At 39.8% G+C, this 26,002-nt stretch overlaps 1 protein-coding gene, 1 non-coding gene and 1 pseudogene across 13 annotated transcripts in view; 1 reads left to right on the plus strand and 2 right to left on the minus strand.

Annotated features, from left to right (window-relative positions):
• The window catches only part of NSRP1 (nuclear speckle splicing regulatory protein 1), a 51,184-nt gene that overhangs the window by 19,407 nt on the left and 5,775 nt on the right, over positions 1–26,002 (minus strand). The gene's annotated exons all lie outside the window — the stretch shown is intronic.
• LOC128571449 (small nucleolar RNA SNORA2/SNORA34 family) lies at positions 6,390–6,524 on the minus strand. Its single transcript, XR_008375862.1, has one exon. It is a non-coding gene; the product is annotated as a small nucleolar RNA SNORA2/SNORA34 family (small nucleolar RNA).
• Positions 16,261–16,799, plus strand: LOC128571204 (acyl-CoA-binding protein-like; annotated as a pseudogene). The gene has a single exon (XR_008375696.1). The product of XR_008375696.1 is annotated as an acyl-CoA-binding protein-like (transcript).

Genomic DNA, 26,002 nt, shown 5'->3' on the forward strand with positions numbered 1-26,002 from the left:
TATAAATTGACTAAGGGGATGGGGGGGGAGCATTTCCTCTAAAAACTAGGGCTAAACAAGATGTTCACTTTCACCACTCCTATTCAACACAGTATTAAAAGTCCTAGCCAACGCAATTAGGCAAGAGAAAGAAATAGAAGGCATCCGAATTGGAAAAGAGTAAGTTAAATAACCCCTCTATGAAAATCACATGATCTTATATTTGGAAAACCTAAAGACTCCACCAAAAAACTCTTAGATCTGATGAACAAGTTCAGTAAAGTTACAGAATACAAAAATTGTAGGATTTCTATACACCAATAACAAACTAAAAAGCATATCAAGAAAGCAACTCCATTTACAATAGCTACAATAAAATAAAATACCTAAGCATCTCCACAAGAAAAATTACACAATACCGAGGAAAAACATTGAAGAGGACATAAACAAATGGAAAAAATCCCATGCTCATAGATTAGAAGAATTAAGTTAGTTAAAATGATCTTACTATTCAAAGCAATCTATAGATTGAATGCAATCTCGATTAAAAGACCACTGACATTTTTCACAGAGATAGAAAAACAATTGTAAAATTTGCCTGGAAACAAAAAAGAGCAAAAGTAATCCTGAGCAAAACTGAACATCATACTATCTGAGTTCAAAATGCAGTACCAGGGTACAGTAACCATAACAGCATGGTGTTGTTAACAAAAATAGACACACAGACCAAAGGAACAGAGAACCCAGAAATAAATCCACTTATCTCCAGCCAACTGATTTTAAACAAAGGCACCAAGAACAAACATTAAAGAAAATACACACTCTTCAATAAATGGTGCTGGGAAAACTAGATAACCATGTGCAAAAGAATAAAATAAATCCCCTGTCTCACGACATTTAAAAAAAAAAAAAAAAAAAGCAAGACTAGAAACTATAAAACAACTAGAAGAAAACACAGAGGAAAGACACCAGGACACTGGTCTAGGCAAAGATTTCAAGGCTAAGACCCCCTCTCCCCAAAAGCATAGACAACAAAAACAAAAATAGATAAATGGAACAATATTAAACTAAAGCTTCTGTACAACAAAGGAAACAATCAGCATAGTGAAGACACAACCTGTTGAATGACAGAAAATATTTATACAATATTCATCTGACAAGGTACTAGAATATAGAAAGAATACAGAAGGAACTTGAGAGAAAAAGAAAAAAGAATCCAAACAAGTGGGCAAAGGATTTAAATTGAGAATTCTCAAAAGAAGACATACAAACCACCAACAGTTACATGAAAAATACTCAACATCATTAAGCAGCAGGGAAATGCAAATCAAAGTCACAATGACATTCATTTTGCCCCAGTTAGAATGGCTATTATCAAGAAGACAAAAAATAAAAGAGCTTGCAAGGATGCAAAAAATAAATTTTCAGGGGTGGTGCCTGTGGCTCAAGGAGTAGGGCAGCTGCCCCATATACCAGAGGTGGAGGGTTCAAACCCATCCCTGGCCAAAAACTGCAATGTTATGAAAAATAATATAGTAATTTCTTACAGAACCTTAACATGATACAGCAAGTCTATCACTGGGTATTTACTCAAAGGAAAGGAAATCAGTATATCACCCCCAGGTTTACTGCAGCACTATTCACAATAACAAAGAAATCAACCTAAGGGTCCATCAATAGATGAATGGATAAAATATCCATTACACAATGGAATGAATACTGTTCAGCCATATGAAATAAAATCATGTCATTTTCAGCAACACAGATGAACTGGAGGTCACTGTGTTAAGAGAAATAAACCAGACACAGAAAGACAAATATCACATATACTCACTCATACGTGAAAAACTAAAAAAAAAAAAAAAAATCAACCTCATGGAGGTACAGAATAGGATAGTCACAAAAGGCTGAGCATAAGGCCAGCCAGGGGAGAAGACTGCACATTCTAAACACATAACAAAATATCATGTGTACCCCATAAATACGTACAAATATTTACCAATTAAAAAAAATTTTTTTTTTTTTTTTTTTGAGACAGTCTTTGACGCCCTTGGTAGAGTGCTGGAGTGTCATAGCTCACAGCAACCTCAAACTGGGCTTGGAATGGCCTGCATCACAAAGTCTCAAAACTGCAGATGCTGGTGTGGATGTGGAGAGAAGGGAACCCTTTTACACTGCTGGTGGGACTGCAAACTAGTACAACCTTTTTGGAAAGCAGTATGGAGAACCCTCAAAGAACTCAAGCTAGACCTCCCATTTGATCCTGCAATCCCATTACTGGGCATCTACCCAGAAGGAAAAAATTCCTTTTACCACAGGGACACTTGCATGACTAGACTGTTTATTGCAGCTCAATTTACAACTGCCAAAATGTGGAAACAGCTTAAATGCCCACCAAGCCAGGAATGGGTTAACGAGCTGTGGGATATGTATACCATGGAATACTATTCAACCACTAAAAAGGATGGAGACTTTACATCCTTTGTATTAACCTGGATGGACATTATTCTTAGTAAAGCATCACAAGAATGGAGAAAGAATCCTATGTACTCAACTCTGATATGAGGACAATTAAGGTCCTAGTACACGGTGGGGGATGGGGAGAGGTGAGAAAGGGGAAGAGGGAGGGAGTGGGGGGACAAAGGGTGTGGTATACCTTTTGGGGGTGGGACACAATTATAAGAGGCTATCAGTGTAGGCAATCAGTGTAACCTGGTTTTGCGTACCCTCAATGAATCCCTAATAAAAAAAAAAAAAAAAAAACAACTGTTGGGCTCAAGTGATCTTCATGCCTCAGGCTCCCAAGTAGTCAGGACTATAAGCGCCCACCACAACACCCAGCTATTTTTAGAGACAGGATCTCACTCTTGCTCAGGCAAGTCTCCAACTCCTGAGCCGAAACAATCCACCCATCATTGCCTCCCAGAGTGCTAGGATTACAGACGTGAGCCACCGTGCCCAGTCTTAATTAACGATCCCCCAAATTCTCCTCCTTCAGAATTATCACGGTACTATTTCTAGACCAGTTAAGATCCACATGCATACACAGTACCTAGACCCATTATAATGAAATTTAAGAAAATTCAAGACAAAAAGAAAATTCTAAAAAATTCCAACAAGTTAGAGTACATCACTTACAATTAAGTAAAATCACAATGGTATCACATACCTCATCACAATGGAGTTAAGTTGATGGAAAGAACTTTGAACCAAAAAGTTTATATCCAGATAAACTATCATCAAAAGTAAAGATGTCTTAAGCACATAAAATCTCAGACTTGCTACATAAAGTCCCTCTCTGAAAATAAAGGTAGTAAAGGTTGAGTATCACTACTCCCAAAGCCCAAAATCCAAAAAAACCTGGAAATCCACAAAACACTTCTGGTCTCAAACATTTCAGATATGAGATATTCAACCTGTATTCTCAGTAAGAATGATATAAGATACGGCAAAGGTAAATATACTATATAATTTAGTAGAACTTAGTGTCTTTAAAAAGGAACAAAATAGAACCATAATCCAGAACTGAAAATCTAGAGCAGGGCTATACAATCGAACTTTCTGAAATGACTAAAGTGTTCTATACTTCTGTTGTCCAGTATGTTAGCTACCAGACACATGTGGCCCTGAGCATGTGAACCGTGGCTAGCGTGACTAGGGAACTAACTTTTACATTTTACTTAAGTTTAAACTTAAATAGCCTCTATGACTACTGGCCACCATATTAGCAGGTCTAGAGCAAGGGTTAGCAATCTTTTAATTGCCAGCTGGTGAACTTTTAGGCATGTAGGCTATGCAGCCTCTGTCACAACTACTCAGCCCTGCCACTGTATCACAAAAGCAGCCACAGACAATAACTGAATGGCAAGGCTGTATTCCAATAAAACTTTATTTAAAAACATACTGCCAACACCTAAATGACATCAATAAATATAGAAGCAATTTGAGGAGTAGAGGTACAGAGAAGAAAATCAGAAGGTAGCCAAAGTATGCCATAGTACTTATACTGAAGAGGAAGTGATACAGAAGAAACTGAACACTTAAGTCTAGACATATTTGGGGTAATGACCAAAATTTTAACTATAAAGTACAATGAAATGTGTAAATTCCAAAGTATGAAAAAAGTTCAACCTATTAAATGGAAGAGAAGAAAAAAAATCAAGACAGATTCTGAATTGGATTTTTAAAAGATCCAGAAATTGAAGGTCTATATAAGATGGCCTAAACATAAAAGAATATAGACATGCTAAAAAGAAATGGATAGGAAACAATATGAATGGTAAATGCAAGTCTAAAGTTTGATAGTAATTATAAAATCAGAAAAATTAAACACAAAAACGAATATAAAAGACAAATATAGGCAGATCAACACCCACAGTACAGTGGTTACAGAGCCACACATACACGGAGGCTGGCAGATTCTAACCCGGCCCAGGCCTGCTGAGTAACGACAACTACAACAAAAAATAGCCAGGTCCCAGCTACTTAGGAGCCTGAGGCAAGAGAACTGCTTAAGCCCAGGAGTCTGAGGTTGATGTGAGCTGTGACGCCATGACACTCTACTGAGGGCGACATAGTGAGACATTGTCTCAAAAAAAAAAAAAAAAAGACAATATAGGGTGCTATAAATTGAAGGAAAATAGATCAAGAAAAAATGGTAAAAAAGGGCCAGGCAGGTGGACTGCTTGAGCTCAGGAGTTTGAGAACAGCCTGGGCAGAAGTGAGACCCTACCTATCTCTACTGAAAAAATAGAAAAACTAGCCAGGTGTTGTGGTGGCACCTGTAGTCCTAGTTGCTTGGGTGACTGAGGCAAGAGGATCACCTGAGCCCACAAGTTTGAGGTTGTCGTGAGCTATGAAGACACAGCACTCTACCCAGGGCATGGAGTGAAACATAGTCATCAAAAAAAAAAGAATAGAAAAAATAGCAATCATAAACACTTATGTTTCAAGCAATGTATCTATCTTTCAGGTCCATCCCCTTAAGCACTCGGCCATGACTATGATCTTTTCCAATATAGTTTTAGAAAAAATAAAGTTAACACAAAAATGATTCAGTGGGGAAGAACAGACTATTTAACAGTGCTGATACAACTACATATGCATGCGCAAAGGAATGAAGGAAGGCTCTCATCTCACAACATGTATAAAATAACTGAAAATATTGATGGTAACCTAAATGTTAAGGGCTAAAACTATAAAAATTATAGATGAAACATACAAGTAAACTTTTTGTGACCCTGAATTAGACACTATAAGAGAAAATCTATGTCGCTAAAACCAAAAGCCCAAATGATAAAAAAAAAAAAAGATAAATTTCATCAAAATTAAAATCGTTATTTTAAAGGACATCATCAAGAAAGTAAAACATAGGCTGGGTGCGATGGCTTACACCTGTAATCCTAGCACTCTGGGAGGTCAAGAGATTGAGGGTGCTGTGTGCTATGATGATGCCACAGCAATCTATCCAGAGTGACAGTGAAACTATGTCTCAAAAAAAAAAAAAAAAAGTAAAAAATAATCCATAGAATAGGAGAAAATACTATTGACCCTTGAACAACATGGGTTTGAACTGTGAGGTTCCATTTATAGGCAGACTTTTTCCAATAAAAGTTACACTGAATGTGCCTGCCTCTCCTGCTTCTTTCATTTACCTCCTCCTCTTTCTACCTCTGTCACTCCTGAGACAGCAAGATCAACAATTCCTCTTCCACCTGTTCAATATGAAGATGAGGATAAAGATCATTATGATGATCTACAACTCCTCTTAATGAAAAGGAAATTTATTTTCTCTTCCTTATGCTTTCTTTTTTTTTTTTTTGCAGTTTTTGGCTGGGGCTGGGTTTGAACCCACACCTCCGGCAAATGAGGTTGGTGCCCTACTCCTTTGAGCCACAGGTGCCACCTTCTTCTTCTTCTTTTTTTTTAAACTATAGAATCATCTTTTTATTTTGGGTGAAAACCACAGTAATTTTGGGGGTTGTAATTAAGATTTAACAGCATTCTAATTCTAATGAATAACTTAAATATCCTCTTGAGATAAATATAATAATATTTTATGGATATTCTGGAACCCCAATATTAAGACTACAAATAAATGGGTGGCACCTGTGGCTCAGTGGGTGGGGCGCCGGCCCCATATGCCGAGGGTGGCGGGTTCAAGACCCGGCCCTGGCCAAAATGCAACAAAAAAATAGCCGGGCATTGTGGCGGGCGCCTGTAGTCCCAGCTGCTCGGGAGGCTGAGACAGGAGAATTGGGGAAGCCCAAGAGCTGGAGGTTGCTGTGAGTCCTGTGACGTCATGGCACTCTACCAAGGGCGGTAAAGTGAGACTCTGTCTCTACAAAAAAAAATAAAATAAAATAAAGACTACAAATAAATACTAGCCTACATCTACTGCCAATGACTCATACTGTTTCTTTCTAATGAATTGACCATTACATTTCCAAAGTTCTGAAACAGCCAACAGACCATAGAAAGATAATTCTTTAGGCTCCTGCTTGAAACCAAGCTTCAGCAAACTGCTGGCCTTGATTCAGGGCCAACCTTATGCTTTCCTTAATAACATTTTTTTCTCTAGCTTACTTTATTGTAAGAATATAGCATACGATATACATATATAAACATTAGAGTGTTAATCAACTGTTTATGCTATTGGCAACGCTTCTAGTCAACAGTGGGCTATTTATTATTAGTTACATTGGGGGGGGGACTCAAAAGTTTTCAAATGTGCGAGGGGGTCGGTGTCCCTAACTCCTGTGTTGCTCAAGGGTCAAATGTATTTGCAATTGTGTATCTGTAATGGGATTTGGAGCCATAATAAATAATTCTTACAATTAAAAAGAAAAAAGCATATTAAGCACATGAAAAGATGCTCTACATCTTTAGTTGTCAGGGAAATACAAATCAAAACCATAATGAAAATACCACTTAATATCTCAGTAGGATGAATAAAATAAAGACCAATGCTGATGAGGATGGGGAAAACTAGAGCCCTCATACACTGGTGGTGTATTTGTAAAATGGTACAGCCACTGTGGAAAACAGTCTAGTAGTTCCTCAAAAGATCGGAGTTACCATAAGACCCAGCAATTCTCCTCAGTATGTAATCAAGAGAAGTTAAACATAAATCTACACAAAAACCTGTACACCAATGTTCACAGTAGTATTATTCTTAATAGCCAACAAGTAGAAATAATTCAAATATCCACCAACTGACAAACGGATAAACAAAATATATGGTATGTATAGTCATAAAATGGAATATTATTCAGCCATAAAAGGAATGAAGTACTGATAAATGCCACACTATGGCTTAACTCTGAAAACAATATGCTATGTGAATAAAGCCATGTTTTGTGACTACAAAGAGTCATATATTTGATTTCATTTATTTGATAATGTCCAGAAGAGGTAAATCTGTAGGGATAAAAAGTCAATTAGAGTTCCCAGAGGCTGGGTGGAGGGGAGAATATAGGGTGACTGCTAATGAGTCAGGTTTCTGGTGTGATGAAAATAGTTTATAAAAAGATAGTAACGACGACTATACAACTCTGTGAATAAAAACTACTGAGTTTTTGATAAGTGAATTTCATCTTAGTATGATTGTTATTTTATATATATATCACAACAACTGAGAGGAAGGTCAGGTAAGGAGGAGCCTTTGAGCTTAGGAGCTTGAGACCAGCAAGAGCAAGACCCTTCTCTACTAAAAATAGAACAATTAGCCAGGTGTGGTGGCAGGCACCTATAGTCCCAGGCACTTGGGAGGCTGAGGCAGAAGGATCGCTTGAGCCCATGAGTATGATGTTGGTATGAGACAGGTTGACACCATGGCATTTTAGCTGAGGCAACAGTCTATCTCAAAAAAATAAAAAATAAAATAAAGGCTTGGGCTTTTACAGGCTCAGGCCTGTAATCCCAACACTCTGGGAGGTAGAAGCAGGGGGTGGAGGTGGGGACAGAATCACCTGAGCTTAGGAGTTTGAGACCAGCCTGAGCCAGACCCCGCCTCTAAAAATAGCCTGGCATTGTGGTGGGCTACCTGACAGGCTGAGGCAAGAAGATCGCTTAAGCCCAAGAGTTTGAGGTTGCTGTGAGCTGTGACCCCATAGCACTCTACCAAAGGCAACAAAGTGAGACTCTGTCTCAAGAAAAAAAAAAAAAAATATCATGAACAATTCTGTTCATCAATCTGAAAATCTGGGCAAAATAGATGCATATTCTTAAAACTGATTAAAGAACTTGAATAGACTAATAACCACAGAGACATTCTTTCCCAAGGAGCCCTAGGTCCTGACAGTATTAGAAGTCAAATTAAATTCTGTTAAATTTTTAAGGAGCAAATAATCTCTATTTTCTACAAATCATTATTGATAATAAAACAAGAGGGGAAAACATCTAGTTATTTCATGAGGCTAAGACTTTTTATTTCAAACCAGATCAGAATAAGAATAGGTAACTATTCTGGATCTCTGTGCTTTCTCAGATTCTTTATCTATCTGGCATCCATTCATCACAGGGTCAATTATACTGACTATATTTTCTGTATACTTGATGCTCTGGCATTTGTGGCTTTGCTGACTAGCGAGAGACATTCCCTATCCCCAGGGACAGCCAATACTTAGAGAAAGTGTTAACCAATCCAGAGTCCAGTTTTTGTACTAGTGTCTGTCTCTATTACCAACACTCAATCTGGGCTCAGGTGATCCTCTTGCCTCAACTTCCCAAGTAGCTTCTTGATCTCAAGTGACCCTCCTACCTCAGCTAGGACTACAGGTGTGCTCCACAAGACCTGACTAATTTCGCCATTATTTTGTAAAGATGGGATACTCCCTGTTTGGTTTAGTCTGGTCTTGAATAATTAAGACTCAACAGATTGTCCTACCTTGGCCTTCCAAAATGCTTAGATTTCAAGCATAAGCCACTGAGCTGGCCCAAAGCCTAAACTCTGAAAGACTTCCTCTGGCACTTATATTCCAGGAAACAATATTCATCTGCCTTAACTGCCCAGGGACAGGTACCGATCAACCCCTACAGCCAGAATCCACAGTATGATTCAAACTAGCCAATCCTGAACTGTTTCCCCTGTCCTGTCTTGCCTTTCCTATGGAAAACATAATAGACTCTGGACCATGCTTTCTCTGGCCTCCTTCTGCCTCCCGACAAAAACCAGTGCTTCGCCATGTGGCCCTGCATGGAGAAGTGTGCCACCTCCTCTCTGTAAATGTAATAATAATCTTCTGTTAAGGGCATTGATGGCACTGGATCATTAATTACCTCCAAAAATTAAAATCCCACAGGCACATTTTGAGACATGTAAAGCCTATGTCATTTATGAACAGAGATGTTTGAAAATCCAAAATGAAATATTAGTAAATTAAGCTCACTATCATATTAAAAATAATATAACGTGCTCAAAAAGGATTTAAACCAGAAATTCAAGAATGATGTGACATGTGAAAACTTATCAGGTAATAAATCACACTAAGAACCACAGGAGAAAAATGACTTCACTATCTCAACAAATGCAATAAAAGCATAGGATAACTATGTGTAATTTATAAGGAATTGTCAACCAGGAGCGGTCGCTCATGCCAGTAACTCTGTACTCTCAGAGGCCAAGGCGGGAAGATGGCTTGAGGTTAAGAGTTCAATACTATCCTAGCAGGCACCCTGTCTCTACCAAAAGTAGAAAAAACTAGCGGATCTCTTGAGATTTGAGGTTGCACTGAACTATGAGCACGCCACTCTACCCACGGTGAAGATTCTGTCCCAAATTTTAAAAATTGAAAAAAGGGGGCTCAGTGCCCATAGCTCAGTGAGTGGGGTACCAGTAACACACTCAGTGGCTGGTGGGTTCAAGCCCAGCCCGGGCCTGCTAAATAACAATGACAACTACAGCCAAAAAATAGCTGGGCTAATATTATGGCTGGCAGGTGCCTGTAGTCCCAGCTACTTAAGAGGCTGAGGCAAAAGAATCGCTTAAGCCCAAGAGTTTGAGGTTGCTGTGAGCTGTGATGCCATAGCACTCTACTGAGGGTGACATAGTGAGTCTCAAAAAAAAAAAAAATTTATAAAAGAAATCTTCAGTTAACTATGATTAGAAGAAAGCTTCCATAACCTGATGAAGACTATATACTAAAAGCCAATAGCAAAAAGCAAATTTAATGGAATAACTTCAGAAGCATCCCATTAAAAATAGAACATGCCCACTGAAGCTTTATTCAACATGCTCCTGGAGGACCTAGCTATATAAATATATAAATAAAATGGGAAAAAGAAACAGAGGTTAAAAAACAAACTATTATAATAAATGTGATTAGAAAAGCTTTCAGGACTCAGCGCCTGTAGCTCAAGCGGCTAAGGTGCCAGCCACATACACCAGAGCTGGCAGATTCGAATCCAGCCGGGGCCTGCCAAACAACGACAGGTACAACCACAAAAAGGCTGGGCGTTGTGGTGGGCGCCTGTAGTCCCAGATACTTGGGAGGCTGAGGCAAGAGAATCACTTGAGCCCACGAGTTGGAGGTTGCTGTGAGCTGTGATGTAACGGCATTCTACCCAGAGCAACAGCTTGAGGCTCTGTCTCAAAAAAAAAAAAAAAAAAAAAAAAAAAGCTTTCAGAAACAGAATCAACTTAAAAAAACCAATAGCACTGCTCTACATCAAAATAGTCAACTAGAAAATACACTTGAAAATAAGGTTTCAATCATAACAACTATAAAAACTATGAGAAGCATGTAGGAATTAACCCACAAATGAGGCACAGAACTTCAATGGAGGAAAAAATATCTCATAAAAAAAGTCCAAATGAATAAACTATACCAAATTTATCAGTAGTTCCTTCAGGATTAATCTAATCTGTAAATCTAAGGCAGTTCCAATACAAACCTCAGGAGAGTTTTATTCTCAACATATTTTACAAAACTTACTTTAAAATGTCTATGTAAGAACAAAGGACCACAACTAGTTCAATCAAGTTTGAAAAAGATGTATATAGCAGGGGACTCACCCACCTAGATACATTAAGCTGTAACAATAAAAAACTGTTTTGGCTTCACACCTGTAGCTCAAGTGGCTAGAGCGCCAGCCACATACACTGGAGCTGGCGGGTTCGAATCCAGCCTTGGCCCACCACACAACGATGACAACTACAACAACAACAACAACAAAAAAAATAGCTGAGTGTTGTGGTGGGCGCCTGTAGACCCAGCCACTTGGGAGGCGGAGGCAGGAGAATGGCTTAAGCCCAAGAGTTTCAGGTTGCTGTGAGCTGTGACACTACAGCACTCTACCCAGGGCGAAAGCTTAAGACTGTCTCAAAAATAAAAACAAACAACGACTATGTTTTGACCCAGCAACATCAAATAATAAAATGAGATCTTAGCAACAGATTGATAGATATATGGCAATGTGACATGATGATGATGACTCACAAATCAGTAGGAAGTGCATCCTTTTTTTAATCAATGGTACCAGGTAAATTGGTACATCCCAAGAAAGATGTTGGATTATGGCCAGGCATGGTGGCTCATGCCTATAATCCTAGTATTCTGGGAGGCCCAGATAGGAGAATCACTTGCGCTCAGGAATTAAGAAACAAGTCTAAGCAAGAGTAAGACCCCCATCTCTACTAAAAATAGAAAAAAAAAAAATAGCTGGGTATTGTAGAAGGCACCTGTAGGTCCAGCTACTCAGGAGGCTGAGGCAGGAAGATCACTTGAACTCAGGAATCTGAGGTTGCTGAGAACTAGGCTAAGGCCATGGCAACATAAAGCCCAGGCAACATAACAAGACTCTGTCTCAAAAGAAGAAAAAAAAAACAACAACCCAGAACATATGTTCTGTTTCAAACAAAAAATGGTGGTAGAAAAACAATTATTTAATAAGTTTTACCAAAACCATTAAGTATTACGGTTAAGGATACCCCTTCCAATAACTGCTTAATTCACCAATAAAAGAAATAGTCTATAAGCTTAATCCACTTAAAAATAAACTTATTTTCAAAAAGCACCTCATGAAGCACGTTGGTAACAACTAGCACTCTTATAATAATGAACAGTCAAAGGTCTTGTAATCCTTCCTACATAGGCCAAATTTTAATGAAATACACTTGGTAATGTATTTTTTCAAAAGACAAGCAATAGTTTGGCACCTAATATATAAATCACAATGACCAAGTCAGGTATGCAGCATCCCCAGTACAGACTTTATTAGAGTTCAGTTATAAATACATAATCTCTTGACACTGAAGATGTAGTTCTTGCAGATAAAGCCCAAAGACAGGAAATGAATCTCCTCCCAAATGCTGCTTCTTATCTATAAAGTAACCTCAAATTATTACTAAACTAATAAAGTAATTTTGTTTCAGAAAGTGATTTGATCTATTTATTTTCAGTTTTTGATAAATTCAAAAGTGAGATCAAGGATTATTGCTTTTTGTCTGACAACACACACTGAAACACAACATGAAAATATAAAAAACCTTTTTCTTTTTAATGATTTTTATGGTAGAGATGAAACAGGCAATATCAAAGCCTGTCAGTACTCAGAAGATGTGTATGGTTTTGGAAAAACAGAAAGCTAATTTTGTTATTTAACTTAGCAAATTTGAAGTAAAGCTTTTACTATAAGCTTATATCTATCTTATCTATCTTAACTATCTTCTAATTAGAAATTGTCAGTTAGGCAGGATGAGCAAAAAAGGTGCAACGAAATTGTATACTAACCAAATAAAGCAATAATAATCCAAAAATGTAATTACGGATATTATAGCCTTATTTATTAAGTTTTTCTAAGATAATGGTTTATAGCTAATGGCTATAATCCAAATTGGAGACCTAGATTCTATTAAAAAGTCACAAAAAGCCAGATTACCAAATATGACTGTCAAACACTAAGTGGGGTGGAGACAGCACAGGAAACTTTCAGAATACTAATGATTAATGATTATAATTACTGCACACAGACAAGATATTATAGTAATATAGATACCACTTACCGTGCTTCTACTATGTGTCGTGCATTGTACTAGGCACTTAAGATATAAAATAACCTTTAAGTAGATAATATTACAAGTTGTTTTCGGGGGGAGGACAGAATCTCACTTTATTGCCCTCGGTAGAGTGCTGTGGTGTCATAGCTCACAGGAACCTCAATCTCTTGGGCTTGAGCAAGCCTCTTGCCTCAGCCTCCCAAGTATTGAGGACTACAGGTACGTGCCATCATCCCCAGCCAGTTTTTCTATATTTAGTAGAGACAGGGTCTCACTCTTGCTCAGGTTGGTTCCTGAGGCTCAGGAACTCCTGAGCTCAAGCAATCCACCAGCCTCTGCCTCCCAGAGAGCTAGGATTACTAGCACTTCTTAAATGAAAGAACTGACACTAAGAAAAATTAAACAACTTGTTCAATATAGATTTTAAGTATGAAGTGTCTGATTTCCGAGTTTGACCGTTGATGTCTCTGACATTTCACTTTGACACTTGTTTTATTTTTATTGTGAAGGTACATCCTCTTATCTTCCAAATGCACACTTTGGTTTGTGATAATCTTTCAAATTGTTTTTTAAAGGAATTTCTGTGAAACCACAGGTAAGTCAAAAATTTGTTATTTCTGAATGTGAGTTCTGTTGTAGAACCAATGCAGCACAGACAGCTCAAAGTATCAATGAAGTATTGGGGAAGGGTACAACTAATGAACACATAGTACTGATGGTTTGAGAAGTTCTGTTTTGGTAATTTTAATCTTGAAAATGAGCCATGTGGGTGACCTGAGACCAAGGTGGATAATGATGAGCCAAAAGCCGTAGTGGAAGTAAATCCATCTCGACCTATGCATGAATTAGCAGTAAGGTTTGGTGTTACTTACTATTCCAACAATATCAGACCACTTAAAATAAATCAATAAGGTAAGAAGTGAAGGCTAACTCTGAAGTTCTAGGCTGAGTACTGAAGACCTGTCCTAACAGGCACACAGAGCAGCACCACTGCAAAGACGGGAGACTTATTAATTACAGGTGTTTAAGGAAATCTCTGTCAAACAATTAGCTGACCACTAAGCTAACCCTGCAGAGATTTCCAAGGCCATAAACATACAAATAAATAAATACAGACTTTACAGAACTAGTTCAGGAAAGTTACTTTTAAAACAAGTTACTTTTGGGCGGCGCCTGTGGCTCAGTGAGTAGGGCGCTGGCCCCATATGCCGAGGGTGGCGGGTTCAAACCCAGCCCCGGCCAAACTGCAACAAAAAAATAGCCGGGTGCTGTGGCGGGCACCTGTAGTCCCAGCTACTCGGGAGGCTGAGGCAAGAGAATCGCTTAAGCCCAGGAGCTGGAGGTTGCTGTGAGCTGTGATGCCACAGCACTCTACCAAGGGGAATAAAGTGAGACTCTGTCTCTACAAAAAAAAACAAACAAACAACTTACTTTTAAAAAAAGTAAAAACAACAAATGCTAGGGAAAGAGGAGGACCTAATTTCCAGACTTGCCACATTTTAAATATTTGACTTTTAACAAAAAAATTTCAGACATACAAAGAATAAGAACAGAATATATGCAAAGAACTAAAGGAAACTATGTCTAAGAACTGAGGTGTGAGAACAATGTCTTGCCAAATAGAAGATGCCAATAAAGAGATTACATTATAAAAATAAACCAAATTCTAGAATTGAAAAATACAATGCTCATGCATTACATTTCACAAGAAAGCAGCTTTTAAAAAATTTGGCCATCTGACAACATAAGTCAATTTGGTCAAAAATGCATAGATAGAAATAAAATTTACAAAGTTAACTTTACATATTTAAGAGGACCCATGATTAATACCACCATTTCCTTCCTTGGAGTGACAATTCCTACCTCATCCCATCTTCGTAATTTGGGTTCTCTCAGCTACTTTTGTAATGCTCTTATCCCACTGGGAGATAAAATTGTGTAAACCACACAATTACTTTAAATCACTCATTGTTTATACTGCTATTTAGATATATTTAGTATGAATTTATCAGGATTTGAATTTTACAGTATATGGGAAAAGTTAAAATTCGATGATTTTTTTTTGAGGGGGAGACAGTCTTATTCTATCGTCCTGGGTAGAGTACCATGGCACATCATCATAGCTCACAGCAACTAAAACTCTTGCTTGAGCAATCCTCTTGCCTCAGCCTCCCAAGTAGATGAGACTACAGGCATGCACTGCTACATCTTGCTAATTTTTCTATTTTTAGTAGAGATGGGGTCTTGGCTGGATCCAGTAGCCCACACCTGTAATCTTAGCACTCTGGGAGGCAGGGATAAGTGGATTGCTTGAACAAGAGTGAGACTCCATCTCTCCTAAAAATAGAAAAACTAGCCAGGCATTGTGGCAGGCTACATGTGCATAAATAAAAAAGAACAAATGAAAATGATTAGTATTCCCAGCTACTCAGGAGGCTGAGGCAGGAGGCTCTCAAGCACTCTACTCAGGGTGAGTAAGATTCTGTCTCAAAAAATAAATAAAATAAAAATGGAGACGCAGTCTCACTCTTGTTCAGGAGTTCGCTCAGGCTGGTCTCAAACTCCTGAGCTCAAGCAATCCATGGCCACCGAGCCCAGCCCAACTTCCTGACATCTTGACTAATATGCTCTGTCATGTCTATGTAAAACTGCCATTTTATCTGAACTACACTAGGCTATGTACAGAGAAACAGAAAAGTACCTGATTATAAATGATGAAAAGCTACAACACTTTATTGATTCAGATGTACTAAAATGTTTGGCCAGATTAAAATTTTTCTTTTTCTTATCATAAAACAGGCTTCCAGCAAAGATAAAATTAGTTTTTCATCGGGAAAACCAAACCTATGAAGACTACTTTTTCTAGAAAATGTGTTAAAAGATTGGAATGGAAGTGGAGAACGATTAAGAAATAGTAAAAGCAATGCAAGCATGTTACATAATCTAGTAAATTGCTAATGCTTCTTATTTGGGGAATATACAATTATGGTTATCTTTTCTTTTAAGCACTCATTTCCTTCTAGTCTTCAAAATTATAATAACGAATACAATTTTGAAAAAAATCCATACGTATTAAATACTACCCTTAAAAATAATTTTCATTTATTTATTTATGCACATGTAGCTTTGTACAACACATGTATTCAATTTTGTATGCTGTTTACTTCATTTTGTATTTTAAATAGTTCTGTGATATCAGATAAGGTGTGTTGTTTCCTTCTGTATTTTAATATGATTTGGAAACAAAAATGCTACTTGAAATGCTTAAAATTTGACACTGTGGCTTCCTGCTCCTTACCTCCTACGCGACTGCCGGGAATCTTTGCCACCCTGCCAGCATGTCTCAGGCTGAGTTTGAAAAGCCGCAGAGGAGGTTAAGCACCTCAAGACCAAGCCTGCAGATGATGAGATGCTTTTTATCTACAACCACTACAAACAAGCAACTGTAGGAGATGTGAATACAGAACGGCCTGGGATGTTGGACTTCAAAGGCAAGGCCAAGTGGGATGCCTGGAATGAGCTGAAAGGGACTACCAAGGAAGATGCCATGAAAGCTTACATCAACAAAGTTGAAGAGCTAAAGAAAAAATAATGGAATATAGAGACTGGATTTGGTTGCCAGCCATATGATTAACCTAAACTGATACAATGCCTTGTTTTTTTCTAATACTGTGGATGATGTGAAATAACCAGTTAACCCAGTTCCTCAGGGCTGTGGAGGATACAGGTCTAACAGATTAGGGGCTAAAATGATTACTGACCTTCTTTTAGTAGTTTTCATCAGAGATAAATTAAAAGTGTGTTTGTTACTTAAAAAAAAAAAAAAAAACTTAAAATTCACCATAAATTATTCTTAAAAAGCTGGAAAATACAGAAAAGTATAAAAAACAAATGACTACTCAGACAGCTAACCATTATATTCTGAAATGCTTTATTTTTATTTATTTTAGTGACAGAGTTTAACTTTGTCGCCCTGGGTAGAGTGCTGTTGCATCACAGCTCACAGCAACCTCCAGCTCTTAGGCTTAGGCAATTCTCTTGCTTCGGCCTCCTAAGTAGCTGGGACCACAGGCACCTGCCACAAGCCCAGCTTTTTTTTGTTGTAGTTTGGCCAGGGCCAGGTTTGAACCCGCCACCCTCAGTATATGGGGCTGGCGCCCTACTCACTGAGCTACAGGCTATTTTTTTTTCCCTTTCTTCCTTTCTACAGACAGGTCTCACTGTGTCATTCAGGCTGGATGGCATCACATCACATAGTGGCATGACCAGAGCTCAATGCAGCCTCCAACTCCTGGTCTCAAGCAATCTTCCTGCATCCACCTCCCAAGTAGCTAGGAACTACAGGCACGTACCACCACACCTAGCTAATTTTTGAATTATATTGCCCTGGCCAGGCTCAAACTCCTGGGCTTAAGCGATTCTCCTGCTTCAGCATCCCAAGTGCTGGGACTACAGGCATGAGCCATTGCATCTGAATGCTTTCTTTAATGTCTTTTTTCCTTTGATTTTATCAGAAGTGTTACTTCATGATGAATTTAGTAGCTGTAGTAGATCTATTGTGCCCATTTTACTCTGTCATGCTTTCACTGTTGGAAATTGGGTTGAGTTTTCACTATCGTATCCTTGAAGTAAATGAATACTTTGGAATATCTATAAATCTTTTATAGATTTCTGGCAATTTCAAGACAGATTTTTAGAAAGAAAAATACTGGTACAGTTTCTATCTCTTGATTGATAGATACACTTTATTAATATGTAATAAGATACTAAAATATGGCATCTTACTATGCTTCTAAATTTACATTTCTTGAACATGGCAAAATTGGGTACTTTTAGTGTACATTAGATATAATATTTCTTCTCTATTTGTCTATGAGGATCCCCATTTTTCTATTGGATATTAGAATTTTTCTTATAGTTTCTGTAAGTGCTTTACGTCTTATACAAATACTTAACCTATACATGGATTTATACCATAGCTTCTGTGTGATTTCATATATACACAGGAAGCCTGACTATTAAGCTCATGGACTCATACTAGAAAGTCCTACACACCTCACTGCTGAGTATCACTATGGCCACCTCTGAAGCACTCCCCTTGGGAAGGTATTCACCAATCCCAGTGCCTAGTCCTCTCTGCAAAGCAATTTTGGAACTCTTTATGGAATGGCCATGAAAATTGTTGTCATATTACTCTTCCTACCGTCCTGAGTGTCATCAAAATGTCTTCCTTTCAATATTTCCTTTGTCTTTGGGTAAAGAAAAAAGTCACTGGGGGCCCTATCAGGTGAGTAGTCATTTGTTTACTGGCTAAAAGTGCCCTCAGACAGTGCCGTGTGAACTGGTATACTATCACGATACAAGAGTCACACTCTTCTCATGCTAAGACTTTCCTGTTTATCTATGTATACTTGGTCTGCTCTGTTCTGCTTCTTATAGTCACCCAACAATTCTGACATACCATCTGACAAATTTTTGCAACATTTTCATCAGTTCTGCTCATTACTTGTAACCTTGACCTCTCTTTATGAATGATGCTTTCTCTCCCCTTAGAAAAATGTTTAGTCCATTTGTATACTGCCAGAATTATCCCCACAAACTTGGATTAACACTTCCCTGATTTCACTTCCACTCTTGCCTATTTAACAAGAAATTTAATGTGGTTGGACGTGGTGGCTCACACCTGTAATCCCAGCACTCTGGAAGGCCAAGGTGGGCAGATCACCTGGGCTCACCAGTTCGAGACCAGCCTGAGCAAAAGCGAGACCCCCATCTCTACTAAAAATAGAAAAACTGAAGCAAGAAGATCACTTGAGCCTAAGAGTTGGAGGTTGCTGTGAACTATGATGCCCCGACACTCTACACAGCTTCAGATTCTGTCTAAAAAAAAAAAAAAAAAAAAAATTTAAAGTTTGTTCATTGTTCTAATTCAAGCTCTGACATTCTCACAACAGCGCACACACAAAAAAACATGCAAAGATAATGAACGCCACTCAGCAAGACATGACCACCAGACCAACACAAACATTGATGTACCAAAATTATGAAATCTTGTCAACTTGTTTGTGCAGTGCTGCCAATGTTAAGTGTACAGTGGCAAGTTGGAGAACTTATCAGAACTCATATTTATAAAACTATGTTTATGGGCGGCACCTGTGGCTCAGTGAGTAGGGCGCCGGCCCCATATACCGAGGGTGGCGGGTTCAAACCTGGCCTCGGCCAAACTGCAACCAAAAAATAGCCAGGTGTTGTGGCGGGCACCTGTAGTCCCAGCTGCTCGGGAGGCTGAGGCAAAAGAATCATGTAAGCCCAAAAGCTGGAGGTTGCTGTGAGCTGTGTGACGTCATGGCACTCTACCCAGGGCGGTAAAGTAAGAGACTCTGTCGCTACAAAAAAAAAACAAAAAAACTATGTTTATAAATTTTTTTTTTTTTTGTAGAGACAGAGTCTCACTGTACCGCCCTCAGGTAGAGTGCCGTGGCGTCACACAGCTCACAGCAACCTCTAACTCTTGGGCTTACGCGATTCTCTTGCCTCAGCCTCCTGAGCAGCTGGGACTACAGGTGCCCGCCACAACACCTGGCTATTTTTTGGTTGCAGTTTGGCCGGGGCTGGGTTTGAACCCGCCACCCTCGGCATATGGGGCCGGCGCCCTACTCACTGAGCCACAGGCGCCGCCCTATGTTTATAAATTTTATCTAGTTTAACTTAATACTGACTTTTAAAGAAGTCAAGGGGTTTTGTCTCTTTATTCAAAAGCAAAAACTTCCAGGTTGCAGGCATCATACCTCTTGATGGCATATGAATTAAGTTGTAATAACTGGATTTCATAAATACATGACTATATAGAAATAAGCACTTCGATTGGCAAGATTAAAAAGAAAATTTATTACACTCTGCAGAAAAAGCAAGCATCTGTAACAAACACCTAAAAGAAAGCTTTTAGTGGCTAATAACTTAATAACACATGTGAAATATTTCTTATCACAAGTGCTTTTGAGAATAATCATATAGACCAGTGGTCAGCAAGTTATAGGCTATGGACCAAATACAGCCCACCCCCATTTTTGTAAATAAAGTTTTTAAAAAATTATTTATTAAATCATAACTTTGTACATTGATGCATTTATGGGGTTCAGGTTACTGCTTCGATATACAATGTGAAATGCTTACACTGAACTAAGTCACGCATCCATCTCAATTATACTCATTTCTCAGTAGTTTTAAAATGTACCATTGCATCATGCACATTAGGTGAGGTCCCCCCAAATATGTAAATAAAGTTTAAATAGAGTTTACTCATGCTCATCATTTAAATTTTGTCTAAAGGCTGCTTTCACGCTGAGAGTAAAGTTTAGCAGGCTTCACCTGCAAAGCCTAAAACACCTACTATGTGGCTCTTTACAACAGACAGGTAAGCACCTGAGTAAATAATCTAACTCATTCTTAGAAGCCAGCCTAAGGTGGCGCCTGTGGCTCAGGGGGTAGGGCACCAGCCCCATATACTCAGTGGGTGGCAGGTTTGAACTCAGCCCCAGGCAAACTGCAACAACAACAACAAAAAATAGCTGGGCGTTGTGGCAAGTGCCTGTAGTCCCAGCTACTCAGGAGGCTGAGGCAAGAGAATCGCCTAAGCCCAGGAGCTGGAGGTTGCTGTAAGCTGTGATGCCACAGCACTCTACCGAGGGCGATAGTGAGTCTGTCCCTAAAAAAAAAAAAAAAAATAGAAGCCAGCCAAAACTCATGGAGCTCATATTCTAATACAGTGACAAGACAGGTATATAAACAACGTATAATCCTAGGCTGTCAGAAAAAGGAAGAGATTTTATCCAGTAGGGAAAATCAAGTCTTACGGATGGTAAAAGAGGCTTTGCTTAAATTAAGGATCTTGAGATGGGTAGATTATCCTGGAAAACCGAAGAAGGAAAAACCAAAGAGGGTATCTTGAAAGAAGTAGCTTTTGCACTGGGTTTTGAAGGATGGGTATAATTTGAACATACAAAGATGGTTTGGAAAAGACTTCTAGTGAAAAGAAAAGCAGATCTGTGAAAAACCTTAACTATGACAATATACTCTACAAAGAGGAACAGAATTAAGAGAAAATGTTAATAAGCATTTTAAGGCTAAAGCATTAAGATTTTCAGGAGAGGAGGGTAAATTAACACCTAATGGGCAAAAAGTACACCATCTGGGGACAGACATATGTAACTTGGATTCAGTATGTACAAAAGTAATGCATGTAACCAAAACATTTGTAACCCCTGTAATATTCTGAAATAAAAAAGAAAAAGTAAAAATAAATAAATAGGGGCAGCACCTGTGGCTCAGTGGGCAGTGGGTATGGTGCCGGCTGGCTCCATATAAGGAGGGTTGCGGGTTCAAACCCGGCCCGGCCAAACTGCAACAACAACAACAAAAAAATAGCCGGGCGCTATGGCGGGCACCTGTAGTCCCAGCTACTCCAGAGGCTGAGGCAAGAGAATCGCCTAAGTCCAGGAACTGGAGGTTGCTGTGAGCTGTGTGACACCACGGCACTCTACCGAGGGTGATAAAGTGAAACCCTGTCTCTACAAGAAAAAAAATAATAATAATAAATAAAAAGATACTGTTAAAAAAAAGGTTTTCAATGTCAGGATTAGCACTTAAAAGACTTAAGTTACAATCAGGTTCAGAAGTGAGTAACAGAGATTAGGAGTAAGAGCGTTGTGGCTCACACTTGTAATCCTAGCACTCTGGGAGACCGAGGTAGATAGACTGCTCAAGCTCAGGAGTTTGAAACCAGTCTGAGCAAGAGTGAGACCTCGACTTTACAAAAATAGAAAGAGGAGCTGGATGTCATGATGGGCACCTGTAGTCCTGGATAATAAGGAAGCTGAGGCAAGAGGATCACTTGAGCCCAAAGAGAACTATCACGTCATGGCACTCTACCCAGGGTTACAGAATGAGACTCTGTCTCCAAAAAAAAAAAAATTGTAGGCGGGGCGCAGTAGCTCACACCTGTAATCCTAGCACTCTGGGAGGCTGAGACAAGGGCATGCCCTGAGCTCACAGGTTCCAGACCAGCCTGAGCAAGAGCGAGACTCTGTCTCTAAAAATAGCCCGGTGTTGTGGCAGGTGCCTGTGGTTCCAGCTACTTAAGAGGCTGAGGTAAGAGAATCACATAAGCCCAAGAGTTTGGGGTTGTTGTGAGCTATGACGCCACAGCACTCTACCAAGAGTGACAAAATTAAGACTCCGTCTCAAAAAAAAAAAAAAAAAATTGTACTTTTAAAATATCTAAGTATTTGAAATAGGGCAGCACCTATGGCTCAGTGGGTAGGGCGCCAGCCCCATATACCGATGGTGGTGGGTTTGAACCCAGCCCCGGCCAAACTGCAACAAAAAAATAGCCGGGCATTGTGGCAGGCACCTGTGGTCCCAGCTACTCGGGAGGCTAAGGCAAGAGAATTACCTAAGCTCAGGAGTTGGAGGTTACTGTAAGCTGTGACGCCACAGCACTCTTCTAACGGTGATAAAGTGAGACTTTGTCTCTAAAACAAATAAATTTAAAAAAGTGTTTGAAATAATTTGAAGGGAGAGAGAGGTAATAAGAAAAGTAGTTATAAAACTATTAAAATAGGGCAGTGCCTGTGGCTCAGTGGGTAGGGCACTGGCCCCATATACGGAGGGTGGCGGGTTCAAACCCGGCCCTGGATGAACTGCAACAACAAAAATAACCGGGGATTGTGGCAGGCGCCTGTAGTCCCAGCTACTCGGGAGGCTGAGGCAAGAGAACTGCCTAAGCCCAGGAGTTGGAGGTTGCTGTGAGCTGTGTGACACCAGGGCACTCTGCCAAGGTAAAAAGTGAAATAAAGTGAGACTCTGTCTCTCAAAAAAACAAAAAAACAACAACTGTTGGTGGTGCCTATGGCTCAAAAGAGTAGGGTGCCGGCCCCATACGCCAGAGGTGGCGGGTTCAAGCCCAGCCCCAGCCAAAAACTGAAAGAAAAAAAAACTATTAAAATAACACAAGAGGGCTCGGCGCCCGTAGCACAGTGGTTATGGCCACGCCACATACACCGAAGGTGGCATGTTCAAACCCGGCCCGGGCCAGCTAAATGACGACAACTGCAACAAAAAAACAGCCAGGCGTTGTGGTGGGCCCTGTCGTCCCAACTACTTAGGAGGCTGGGGCAAGAGAATCGCTTAAGCCTAAGAGTTTGAGGTTGCTGTGAGATGTGACGCCACAGCACTGTACCAAGGGCAACATAGTGAAACTCTGTCTTTAAAAAATTAATAAAAAATAACCCAAGAGAAAAATAATGAAAGGTGGTGACAATGAGAATGGGAAAAGAGAATGGCTGGAAAAAAATGCAAGAAATACATTACTACTATAGCAAAACCACTCAAACACTATGATCAGACTGCACCATCCGAATATACTTTCTCACTCACATGGAGTGTAAAAACTTTAATGTCCTTGCCATTCCTCCAACCTCTTAATAAAAAGACAATTTTAATAATTAGTTTTGATAATTTTATAAAGAGGAAATGCTTAAATAATTAAAAGCAGTGGACTACCACTTTCCGATTTTTAAACTAAACCTGAATGTAAGTACAAGATAAAATAGAATTCATGTGCTAGGGCCCCCTCTGCTGGACCACTGGAGAGAAAAAGTCTGATCTTTTTTATTTTTTTTGTAGAGATAGAGTCTCACTTTATGGCCCTCGGTAGAGTGTCATGGCATCACACAGCTCACAGCAACCTCCAACTTCTGGGCTTAAGCGATTCTCTTGCCTCAGCCTCCCGAATAGCTGGGACTACAGGTGCCCGCCACAATGCCCAGCTATTTTTTTTTGGTTGCAGTTCAGCCGGGGTCGGGTTTGAACCTGCCACCCTCGGTATATGGGGCCAGCGCCTTACCGACTGAGCCACAGGCGCCGCCCCAAAAAGTCTGATCTTAAGTTTGGAATCTTAGTCGCTTCCGCTGAATTGTTGAAAACATGTTAACTTTGGGCTCAGTGCCTGTAGTTCGGCCTGTAGTTTTAAGCGGCTAAGGTGCCAGCAACATACACCAGAGCTGCAGGGTTCGAATCCAGCCGCAGCCTGCCAAACAACTACAACCAAAAAATAGCCGGGTGTAGGGGTGGGCACCTGTAGCCCCAGCTACTTGGGAGGCTGAGGCAAGAGAATCACTTGAACCCAGGAGTTGGAGGTTGCTGCGAACTGTGTTGTCACAGCACTCTACCCAGGGCGACAGCCTTCTCAGTACAAGGATAAGCTGGAATGCACCAGACTGATTTTTTATAGGTAATGAAATTATGAAAGAGCAGGTTTATATTCTGTTCATTACGAAATAAACTGCAGCTCCTTTGTGAGTTATCTTCTGGATAGGCTCTAACAATGCAAAACACAGACCGTATAATGAAAGGTTGAAGGGAGAAACCAGGGTATTCCTAATCTCCCCAATGGCTTCAGCTCCCTCTGGATAAGTCCAATTCCTACCAGGTAACCCCAATCCATTATCTCTAGGACCCATCTCCTACCTGTATCCCTTTATCATCACTTGCTTTTTTTTTTTTTAATTAAATCATAGCTGTATACATTAATGCGATCATGGCGCACCACTTTTTTTTTTTTTTAAGTCTTTAAAAAGTCTTTTTAAGGCGCGCCTGTGGCTCAGTAGGGCGCCGGCCCATAACGGAGCGTGGCGGGTTCAAACTCGGCCCAGGCCAAACTGCAACAACAACAAAAAAATAGCTGGGTGTAGGGCGGCACCTGTGGCTCAGTCGGTAAGGCGCTGGCCTGCCAGCCCCATATACCGAGGGTGGCGGGTTCAAACCTGGCCCCGGCCAAACTGCAACCAAAAACTAGCTGAGCGTTGTGGCGGGCGCCTGTAGTCCCAGCTACTCGGGAGGCTGAGGCAAGAGAATCGCTTAAGCCCAGGAGTTGGAGGTTGCTGTGAGCTGTGTGAGGCCACCGCACTCTACCGAGGGCCATAAAGTGAGACTGTCTCTACAAAAAAAAACAAAAAACAAAAAAAAACTGAAGCTGGATGCCTACCTAATACTACATACAAAAATTAACTGAGTAGATCAAAGACCTAAATTTAAGAGGAAAAACTATAAAACACATAGAAGAAAATTTAGTCTAAAGCTTTGTGACCTTGGCTTAGGCAATGGTTTCTTAGCTATGAAACCAAAGGACTAGCAACGATAGGGGGAAAAATTGTATTTCCTCAGAAGTGCACTTTTGTGCTTCAAAGGACATTTTCAAAGAAATGAAAAGGCAATCCACAGAATGAGAAAATATATTTACAAATTATATATAAGGTACCTGTATCCATATGAAGTACTTTTACAACTTATTATAAAAGGACAACTCAATTGTAAGTAAATAGAGCTAGCTGTGATGGCTCATGCCTATAATCCTAGCACTCTGGGAGGCTGAAGAGGGTGGCTAGCTTGAGCTCAGGAGTTCAAGACCAGCCTGAGCAAAAGCCAGACTCTGTCTCTACTAAAAATAGAAAAACTAGCTGGGTATTGTGGTGGGTGCCTATAGTCCCAGCTATCAGGAGGCTGAGGCAAGAAGATCACTTGAGCCCAAAAGTTTGAGGTTATTGAGAGCTATGACTCCAGGGCACTCTACCCAGGGCAACAGAATGAGGGCCACAAAGTGAGACTTTACCTCAAAAAAAGAAAAAAAGTAAATGGCACAAACATGTCTCCAAAGACACAAAGTGGCCAGAGAAATGCAAATCTAAAACCACAAAGAGATACTACTTCACACTCACACATATTTTTATAATAAAAAACATAAGTAGTTGTAGAGGACGTCAAGAGCCAGCCGACCCCGGAGCAAGATGATTTGCAGCTGGGGAACGGATCCTCGGGCGATTCGTCCGCAGGTGCTCCTGGCAGAGAAAGAGCCTGAGCCCATGGTGATCCTTAGGCACGCATTCATTGTCTAACACTCCCCTCAACTGTCTTGGGCTGTGTCAATAAAAGGCTACTGCAGAGGTTGCTCACAGCTATCCTGCAAATAAG

This window comes from Nycticebus coucang, chromosome 18, assembly GCF_027406575.1.
Source record: "Nycticebus coucang isolate mNycCou1 chromosome 18, mNycCou1.pri, whole genome shotgun sequence".
NCBI classification, from domain to species: Eukaryota; Metazoa; Chordata; class Mammalia; order Primates; family Lorisidae; genus Nycticebus; species Nycticebus coucang.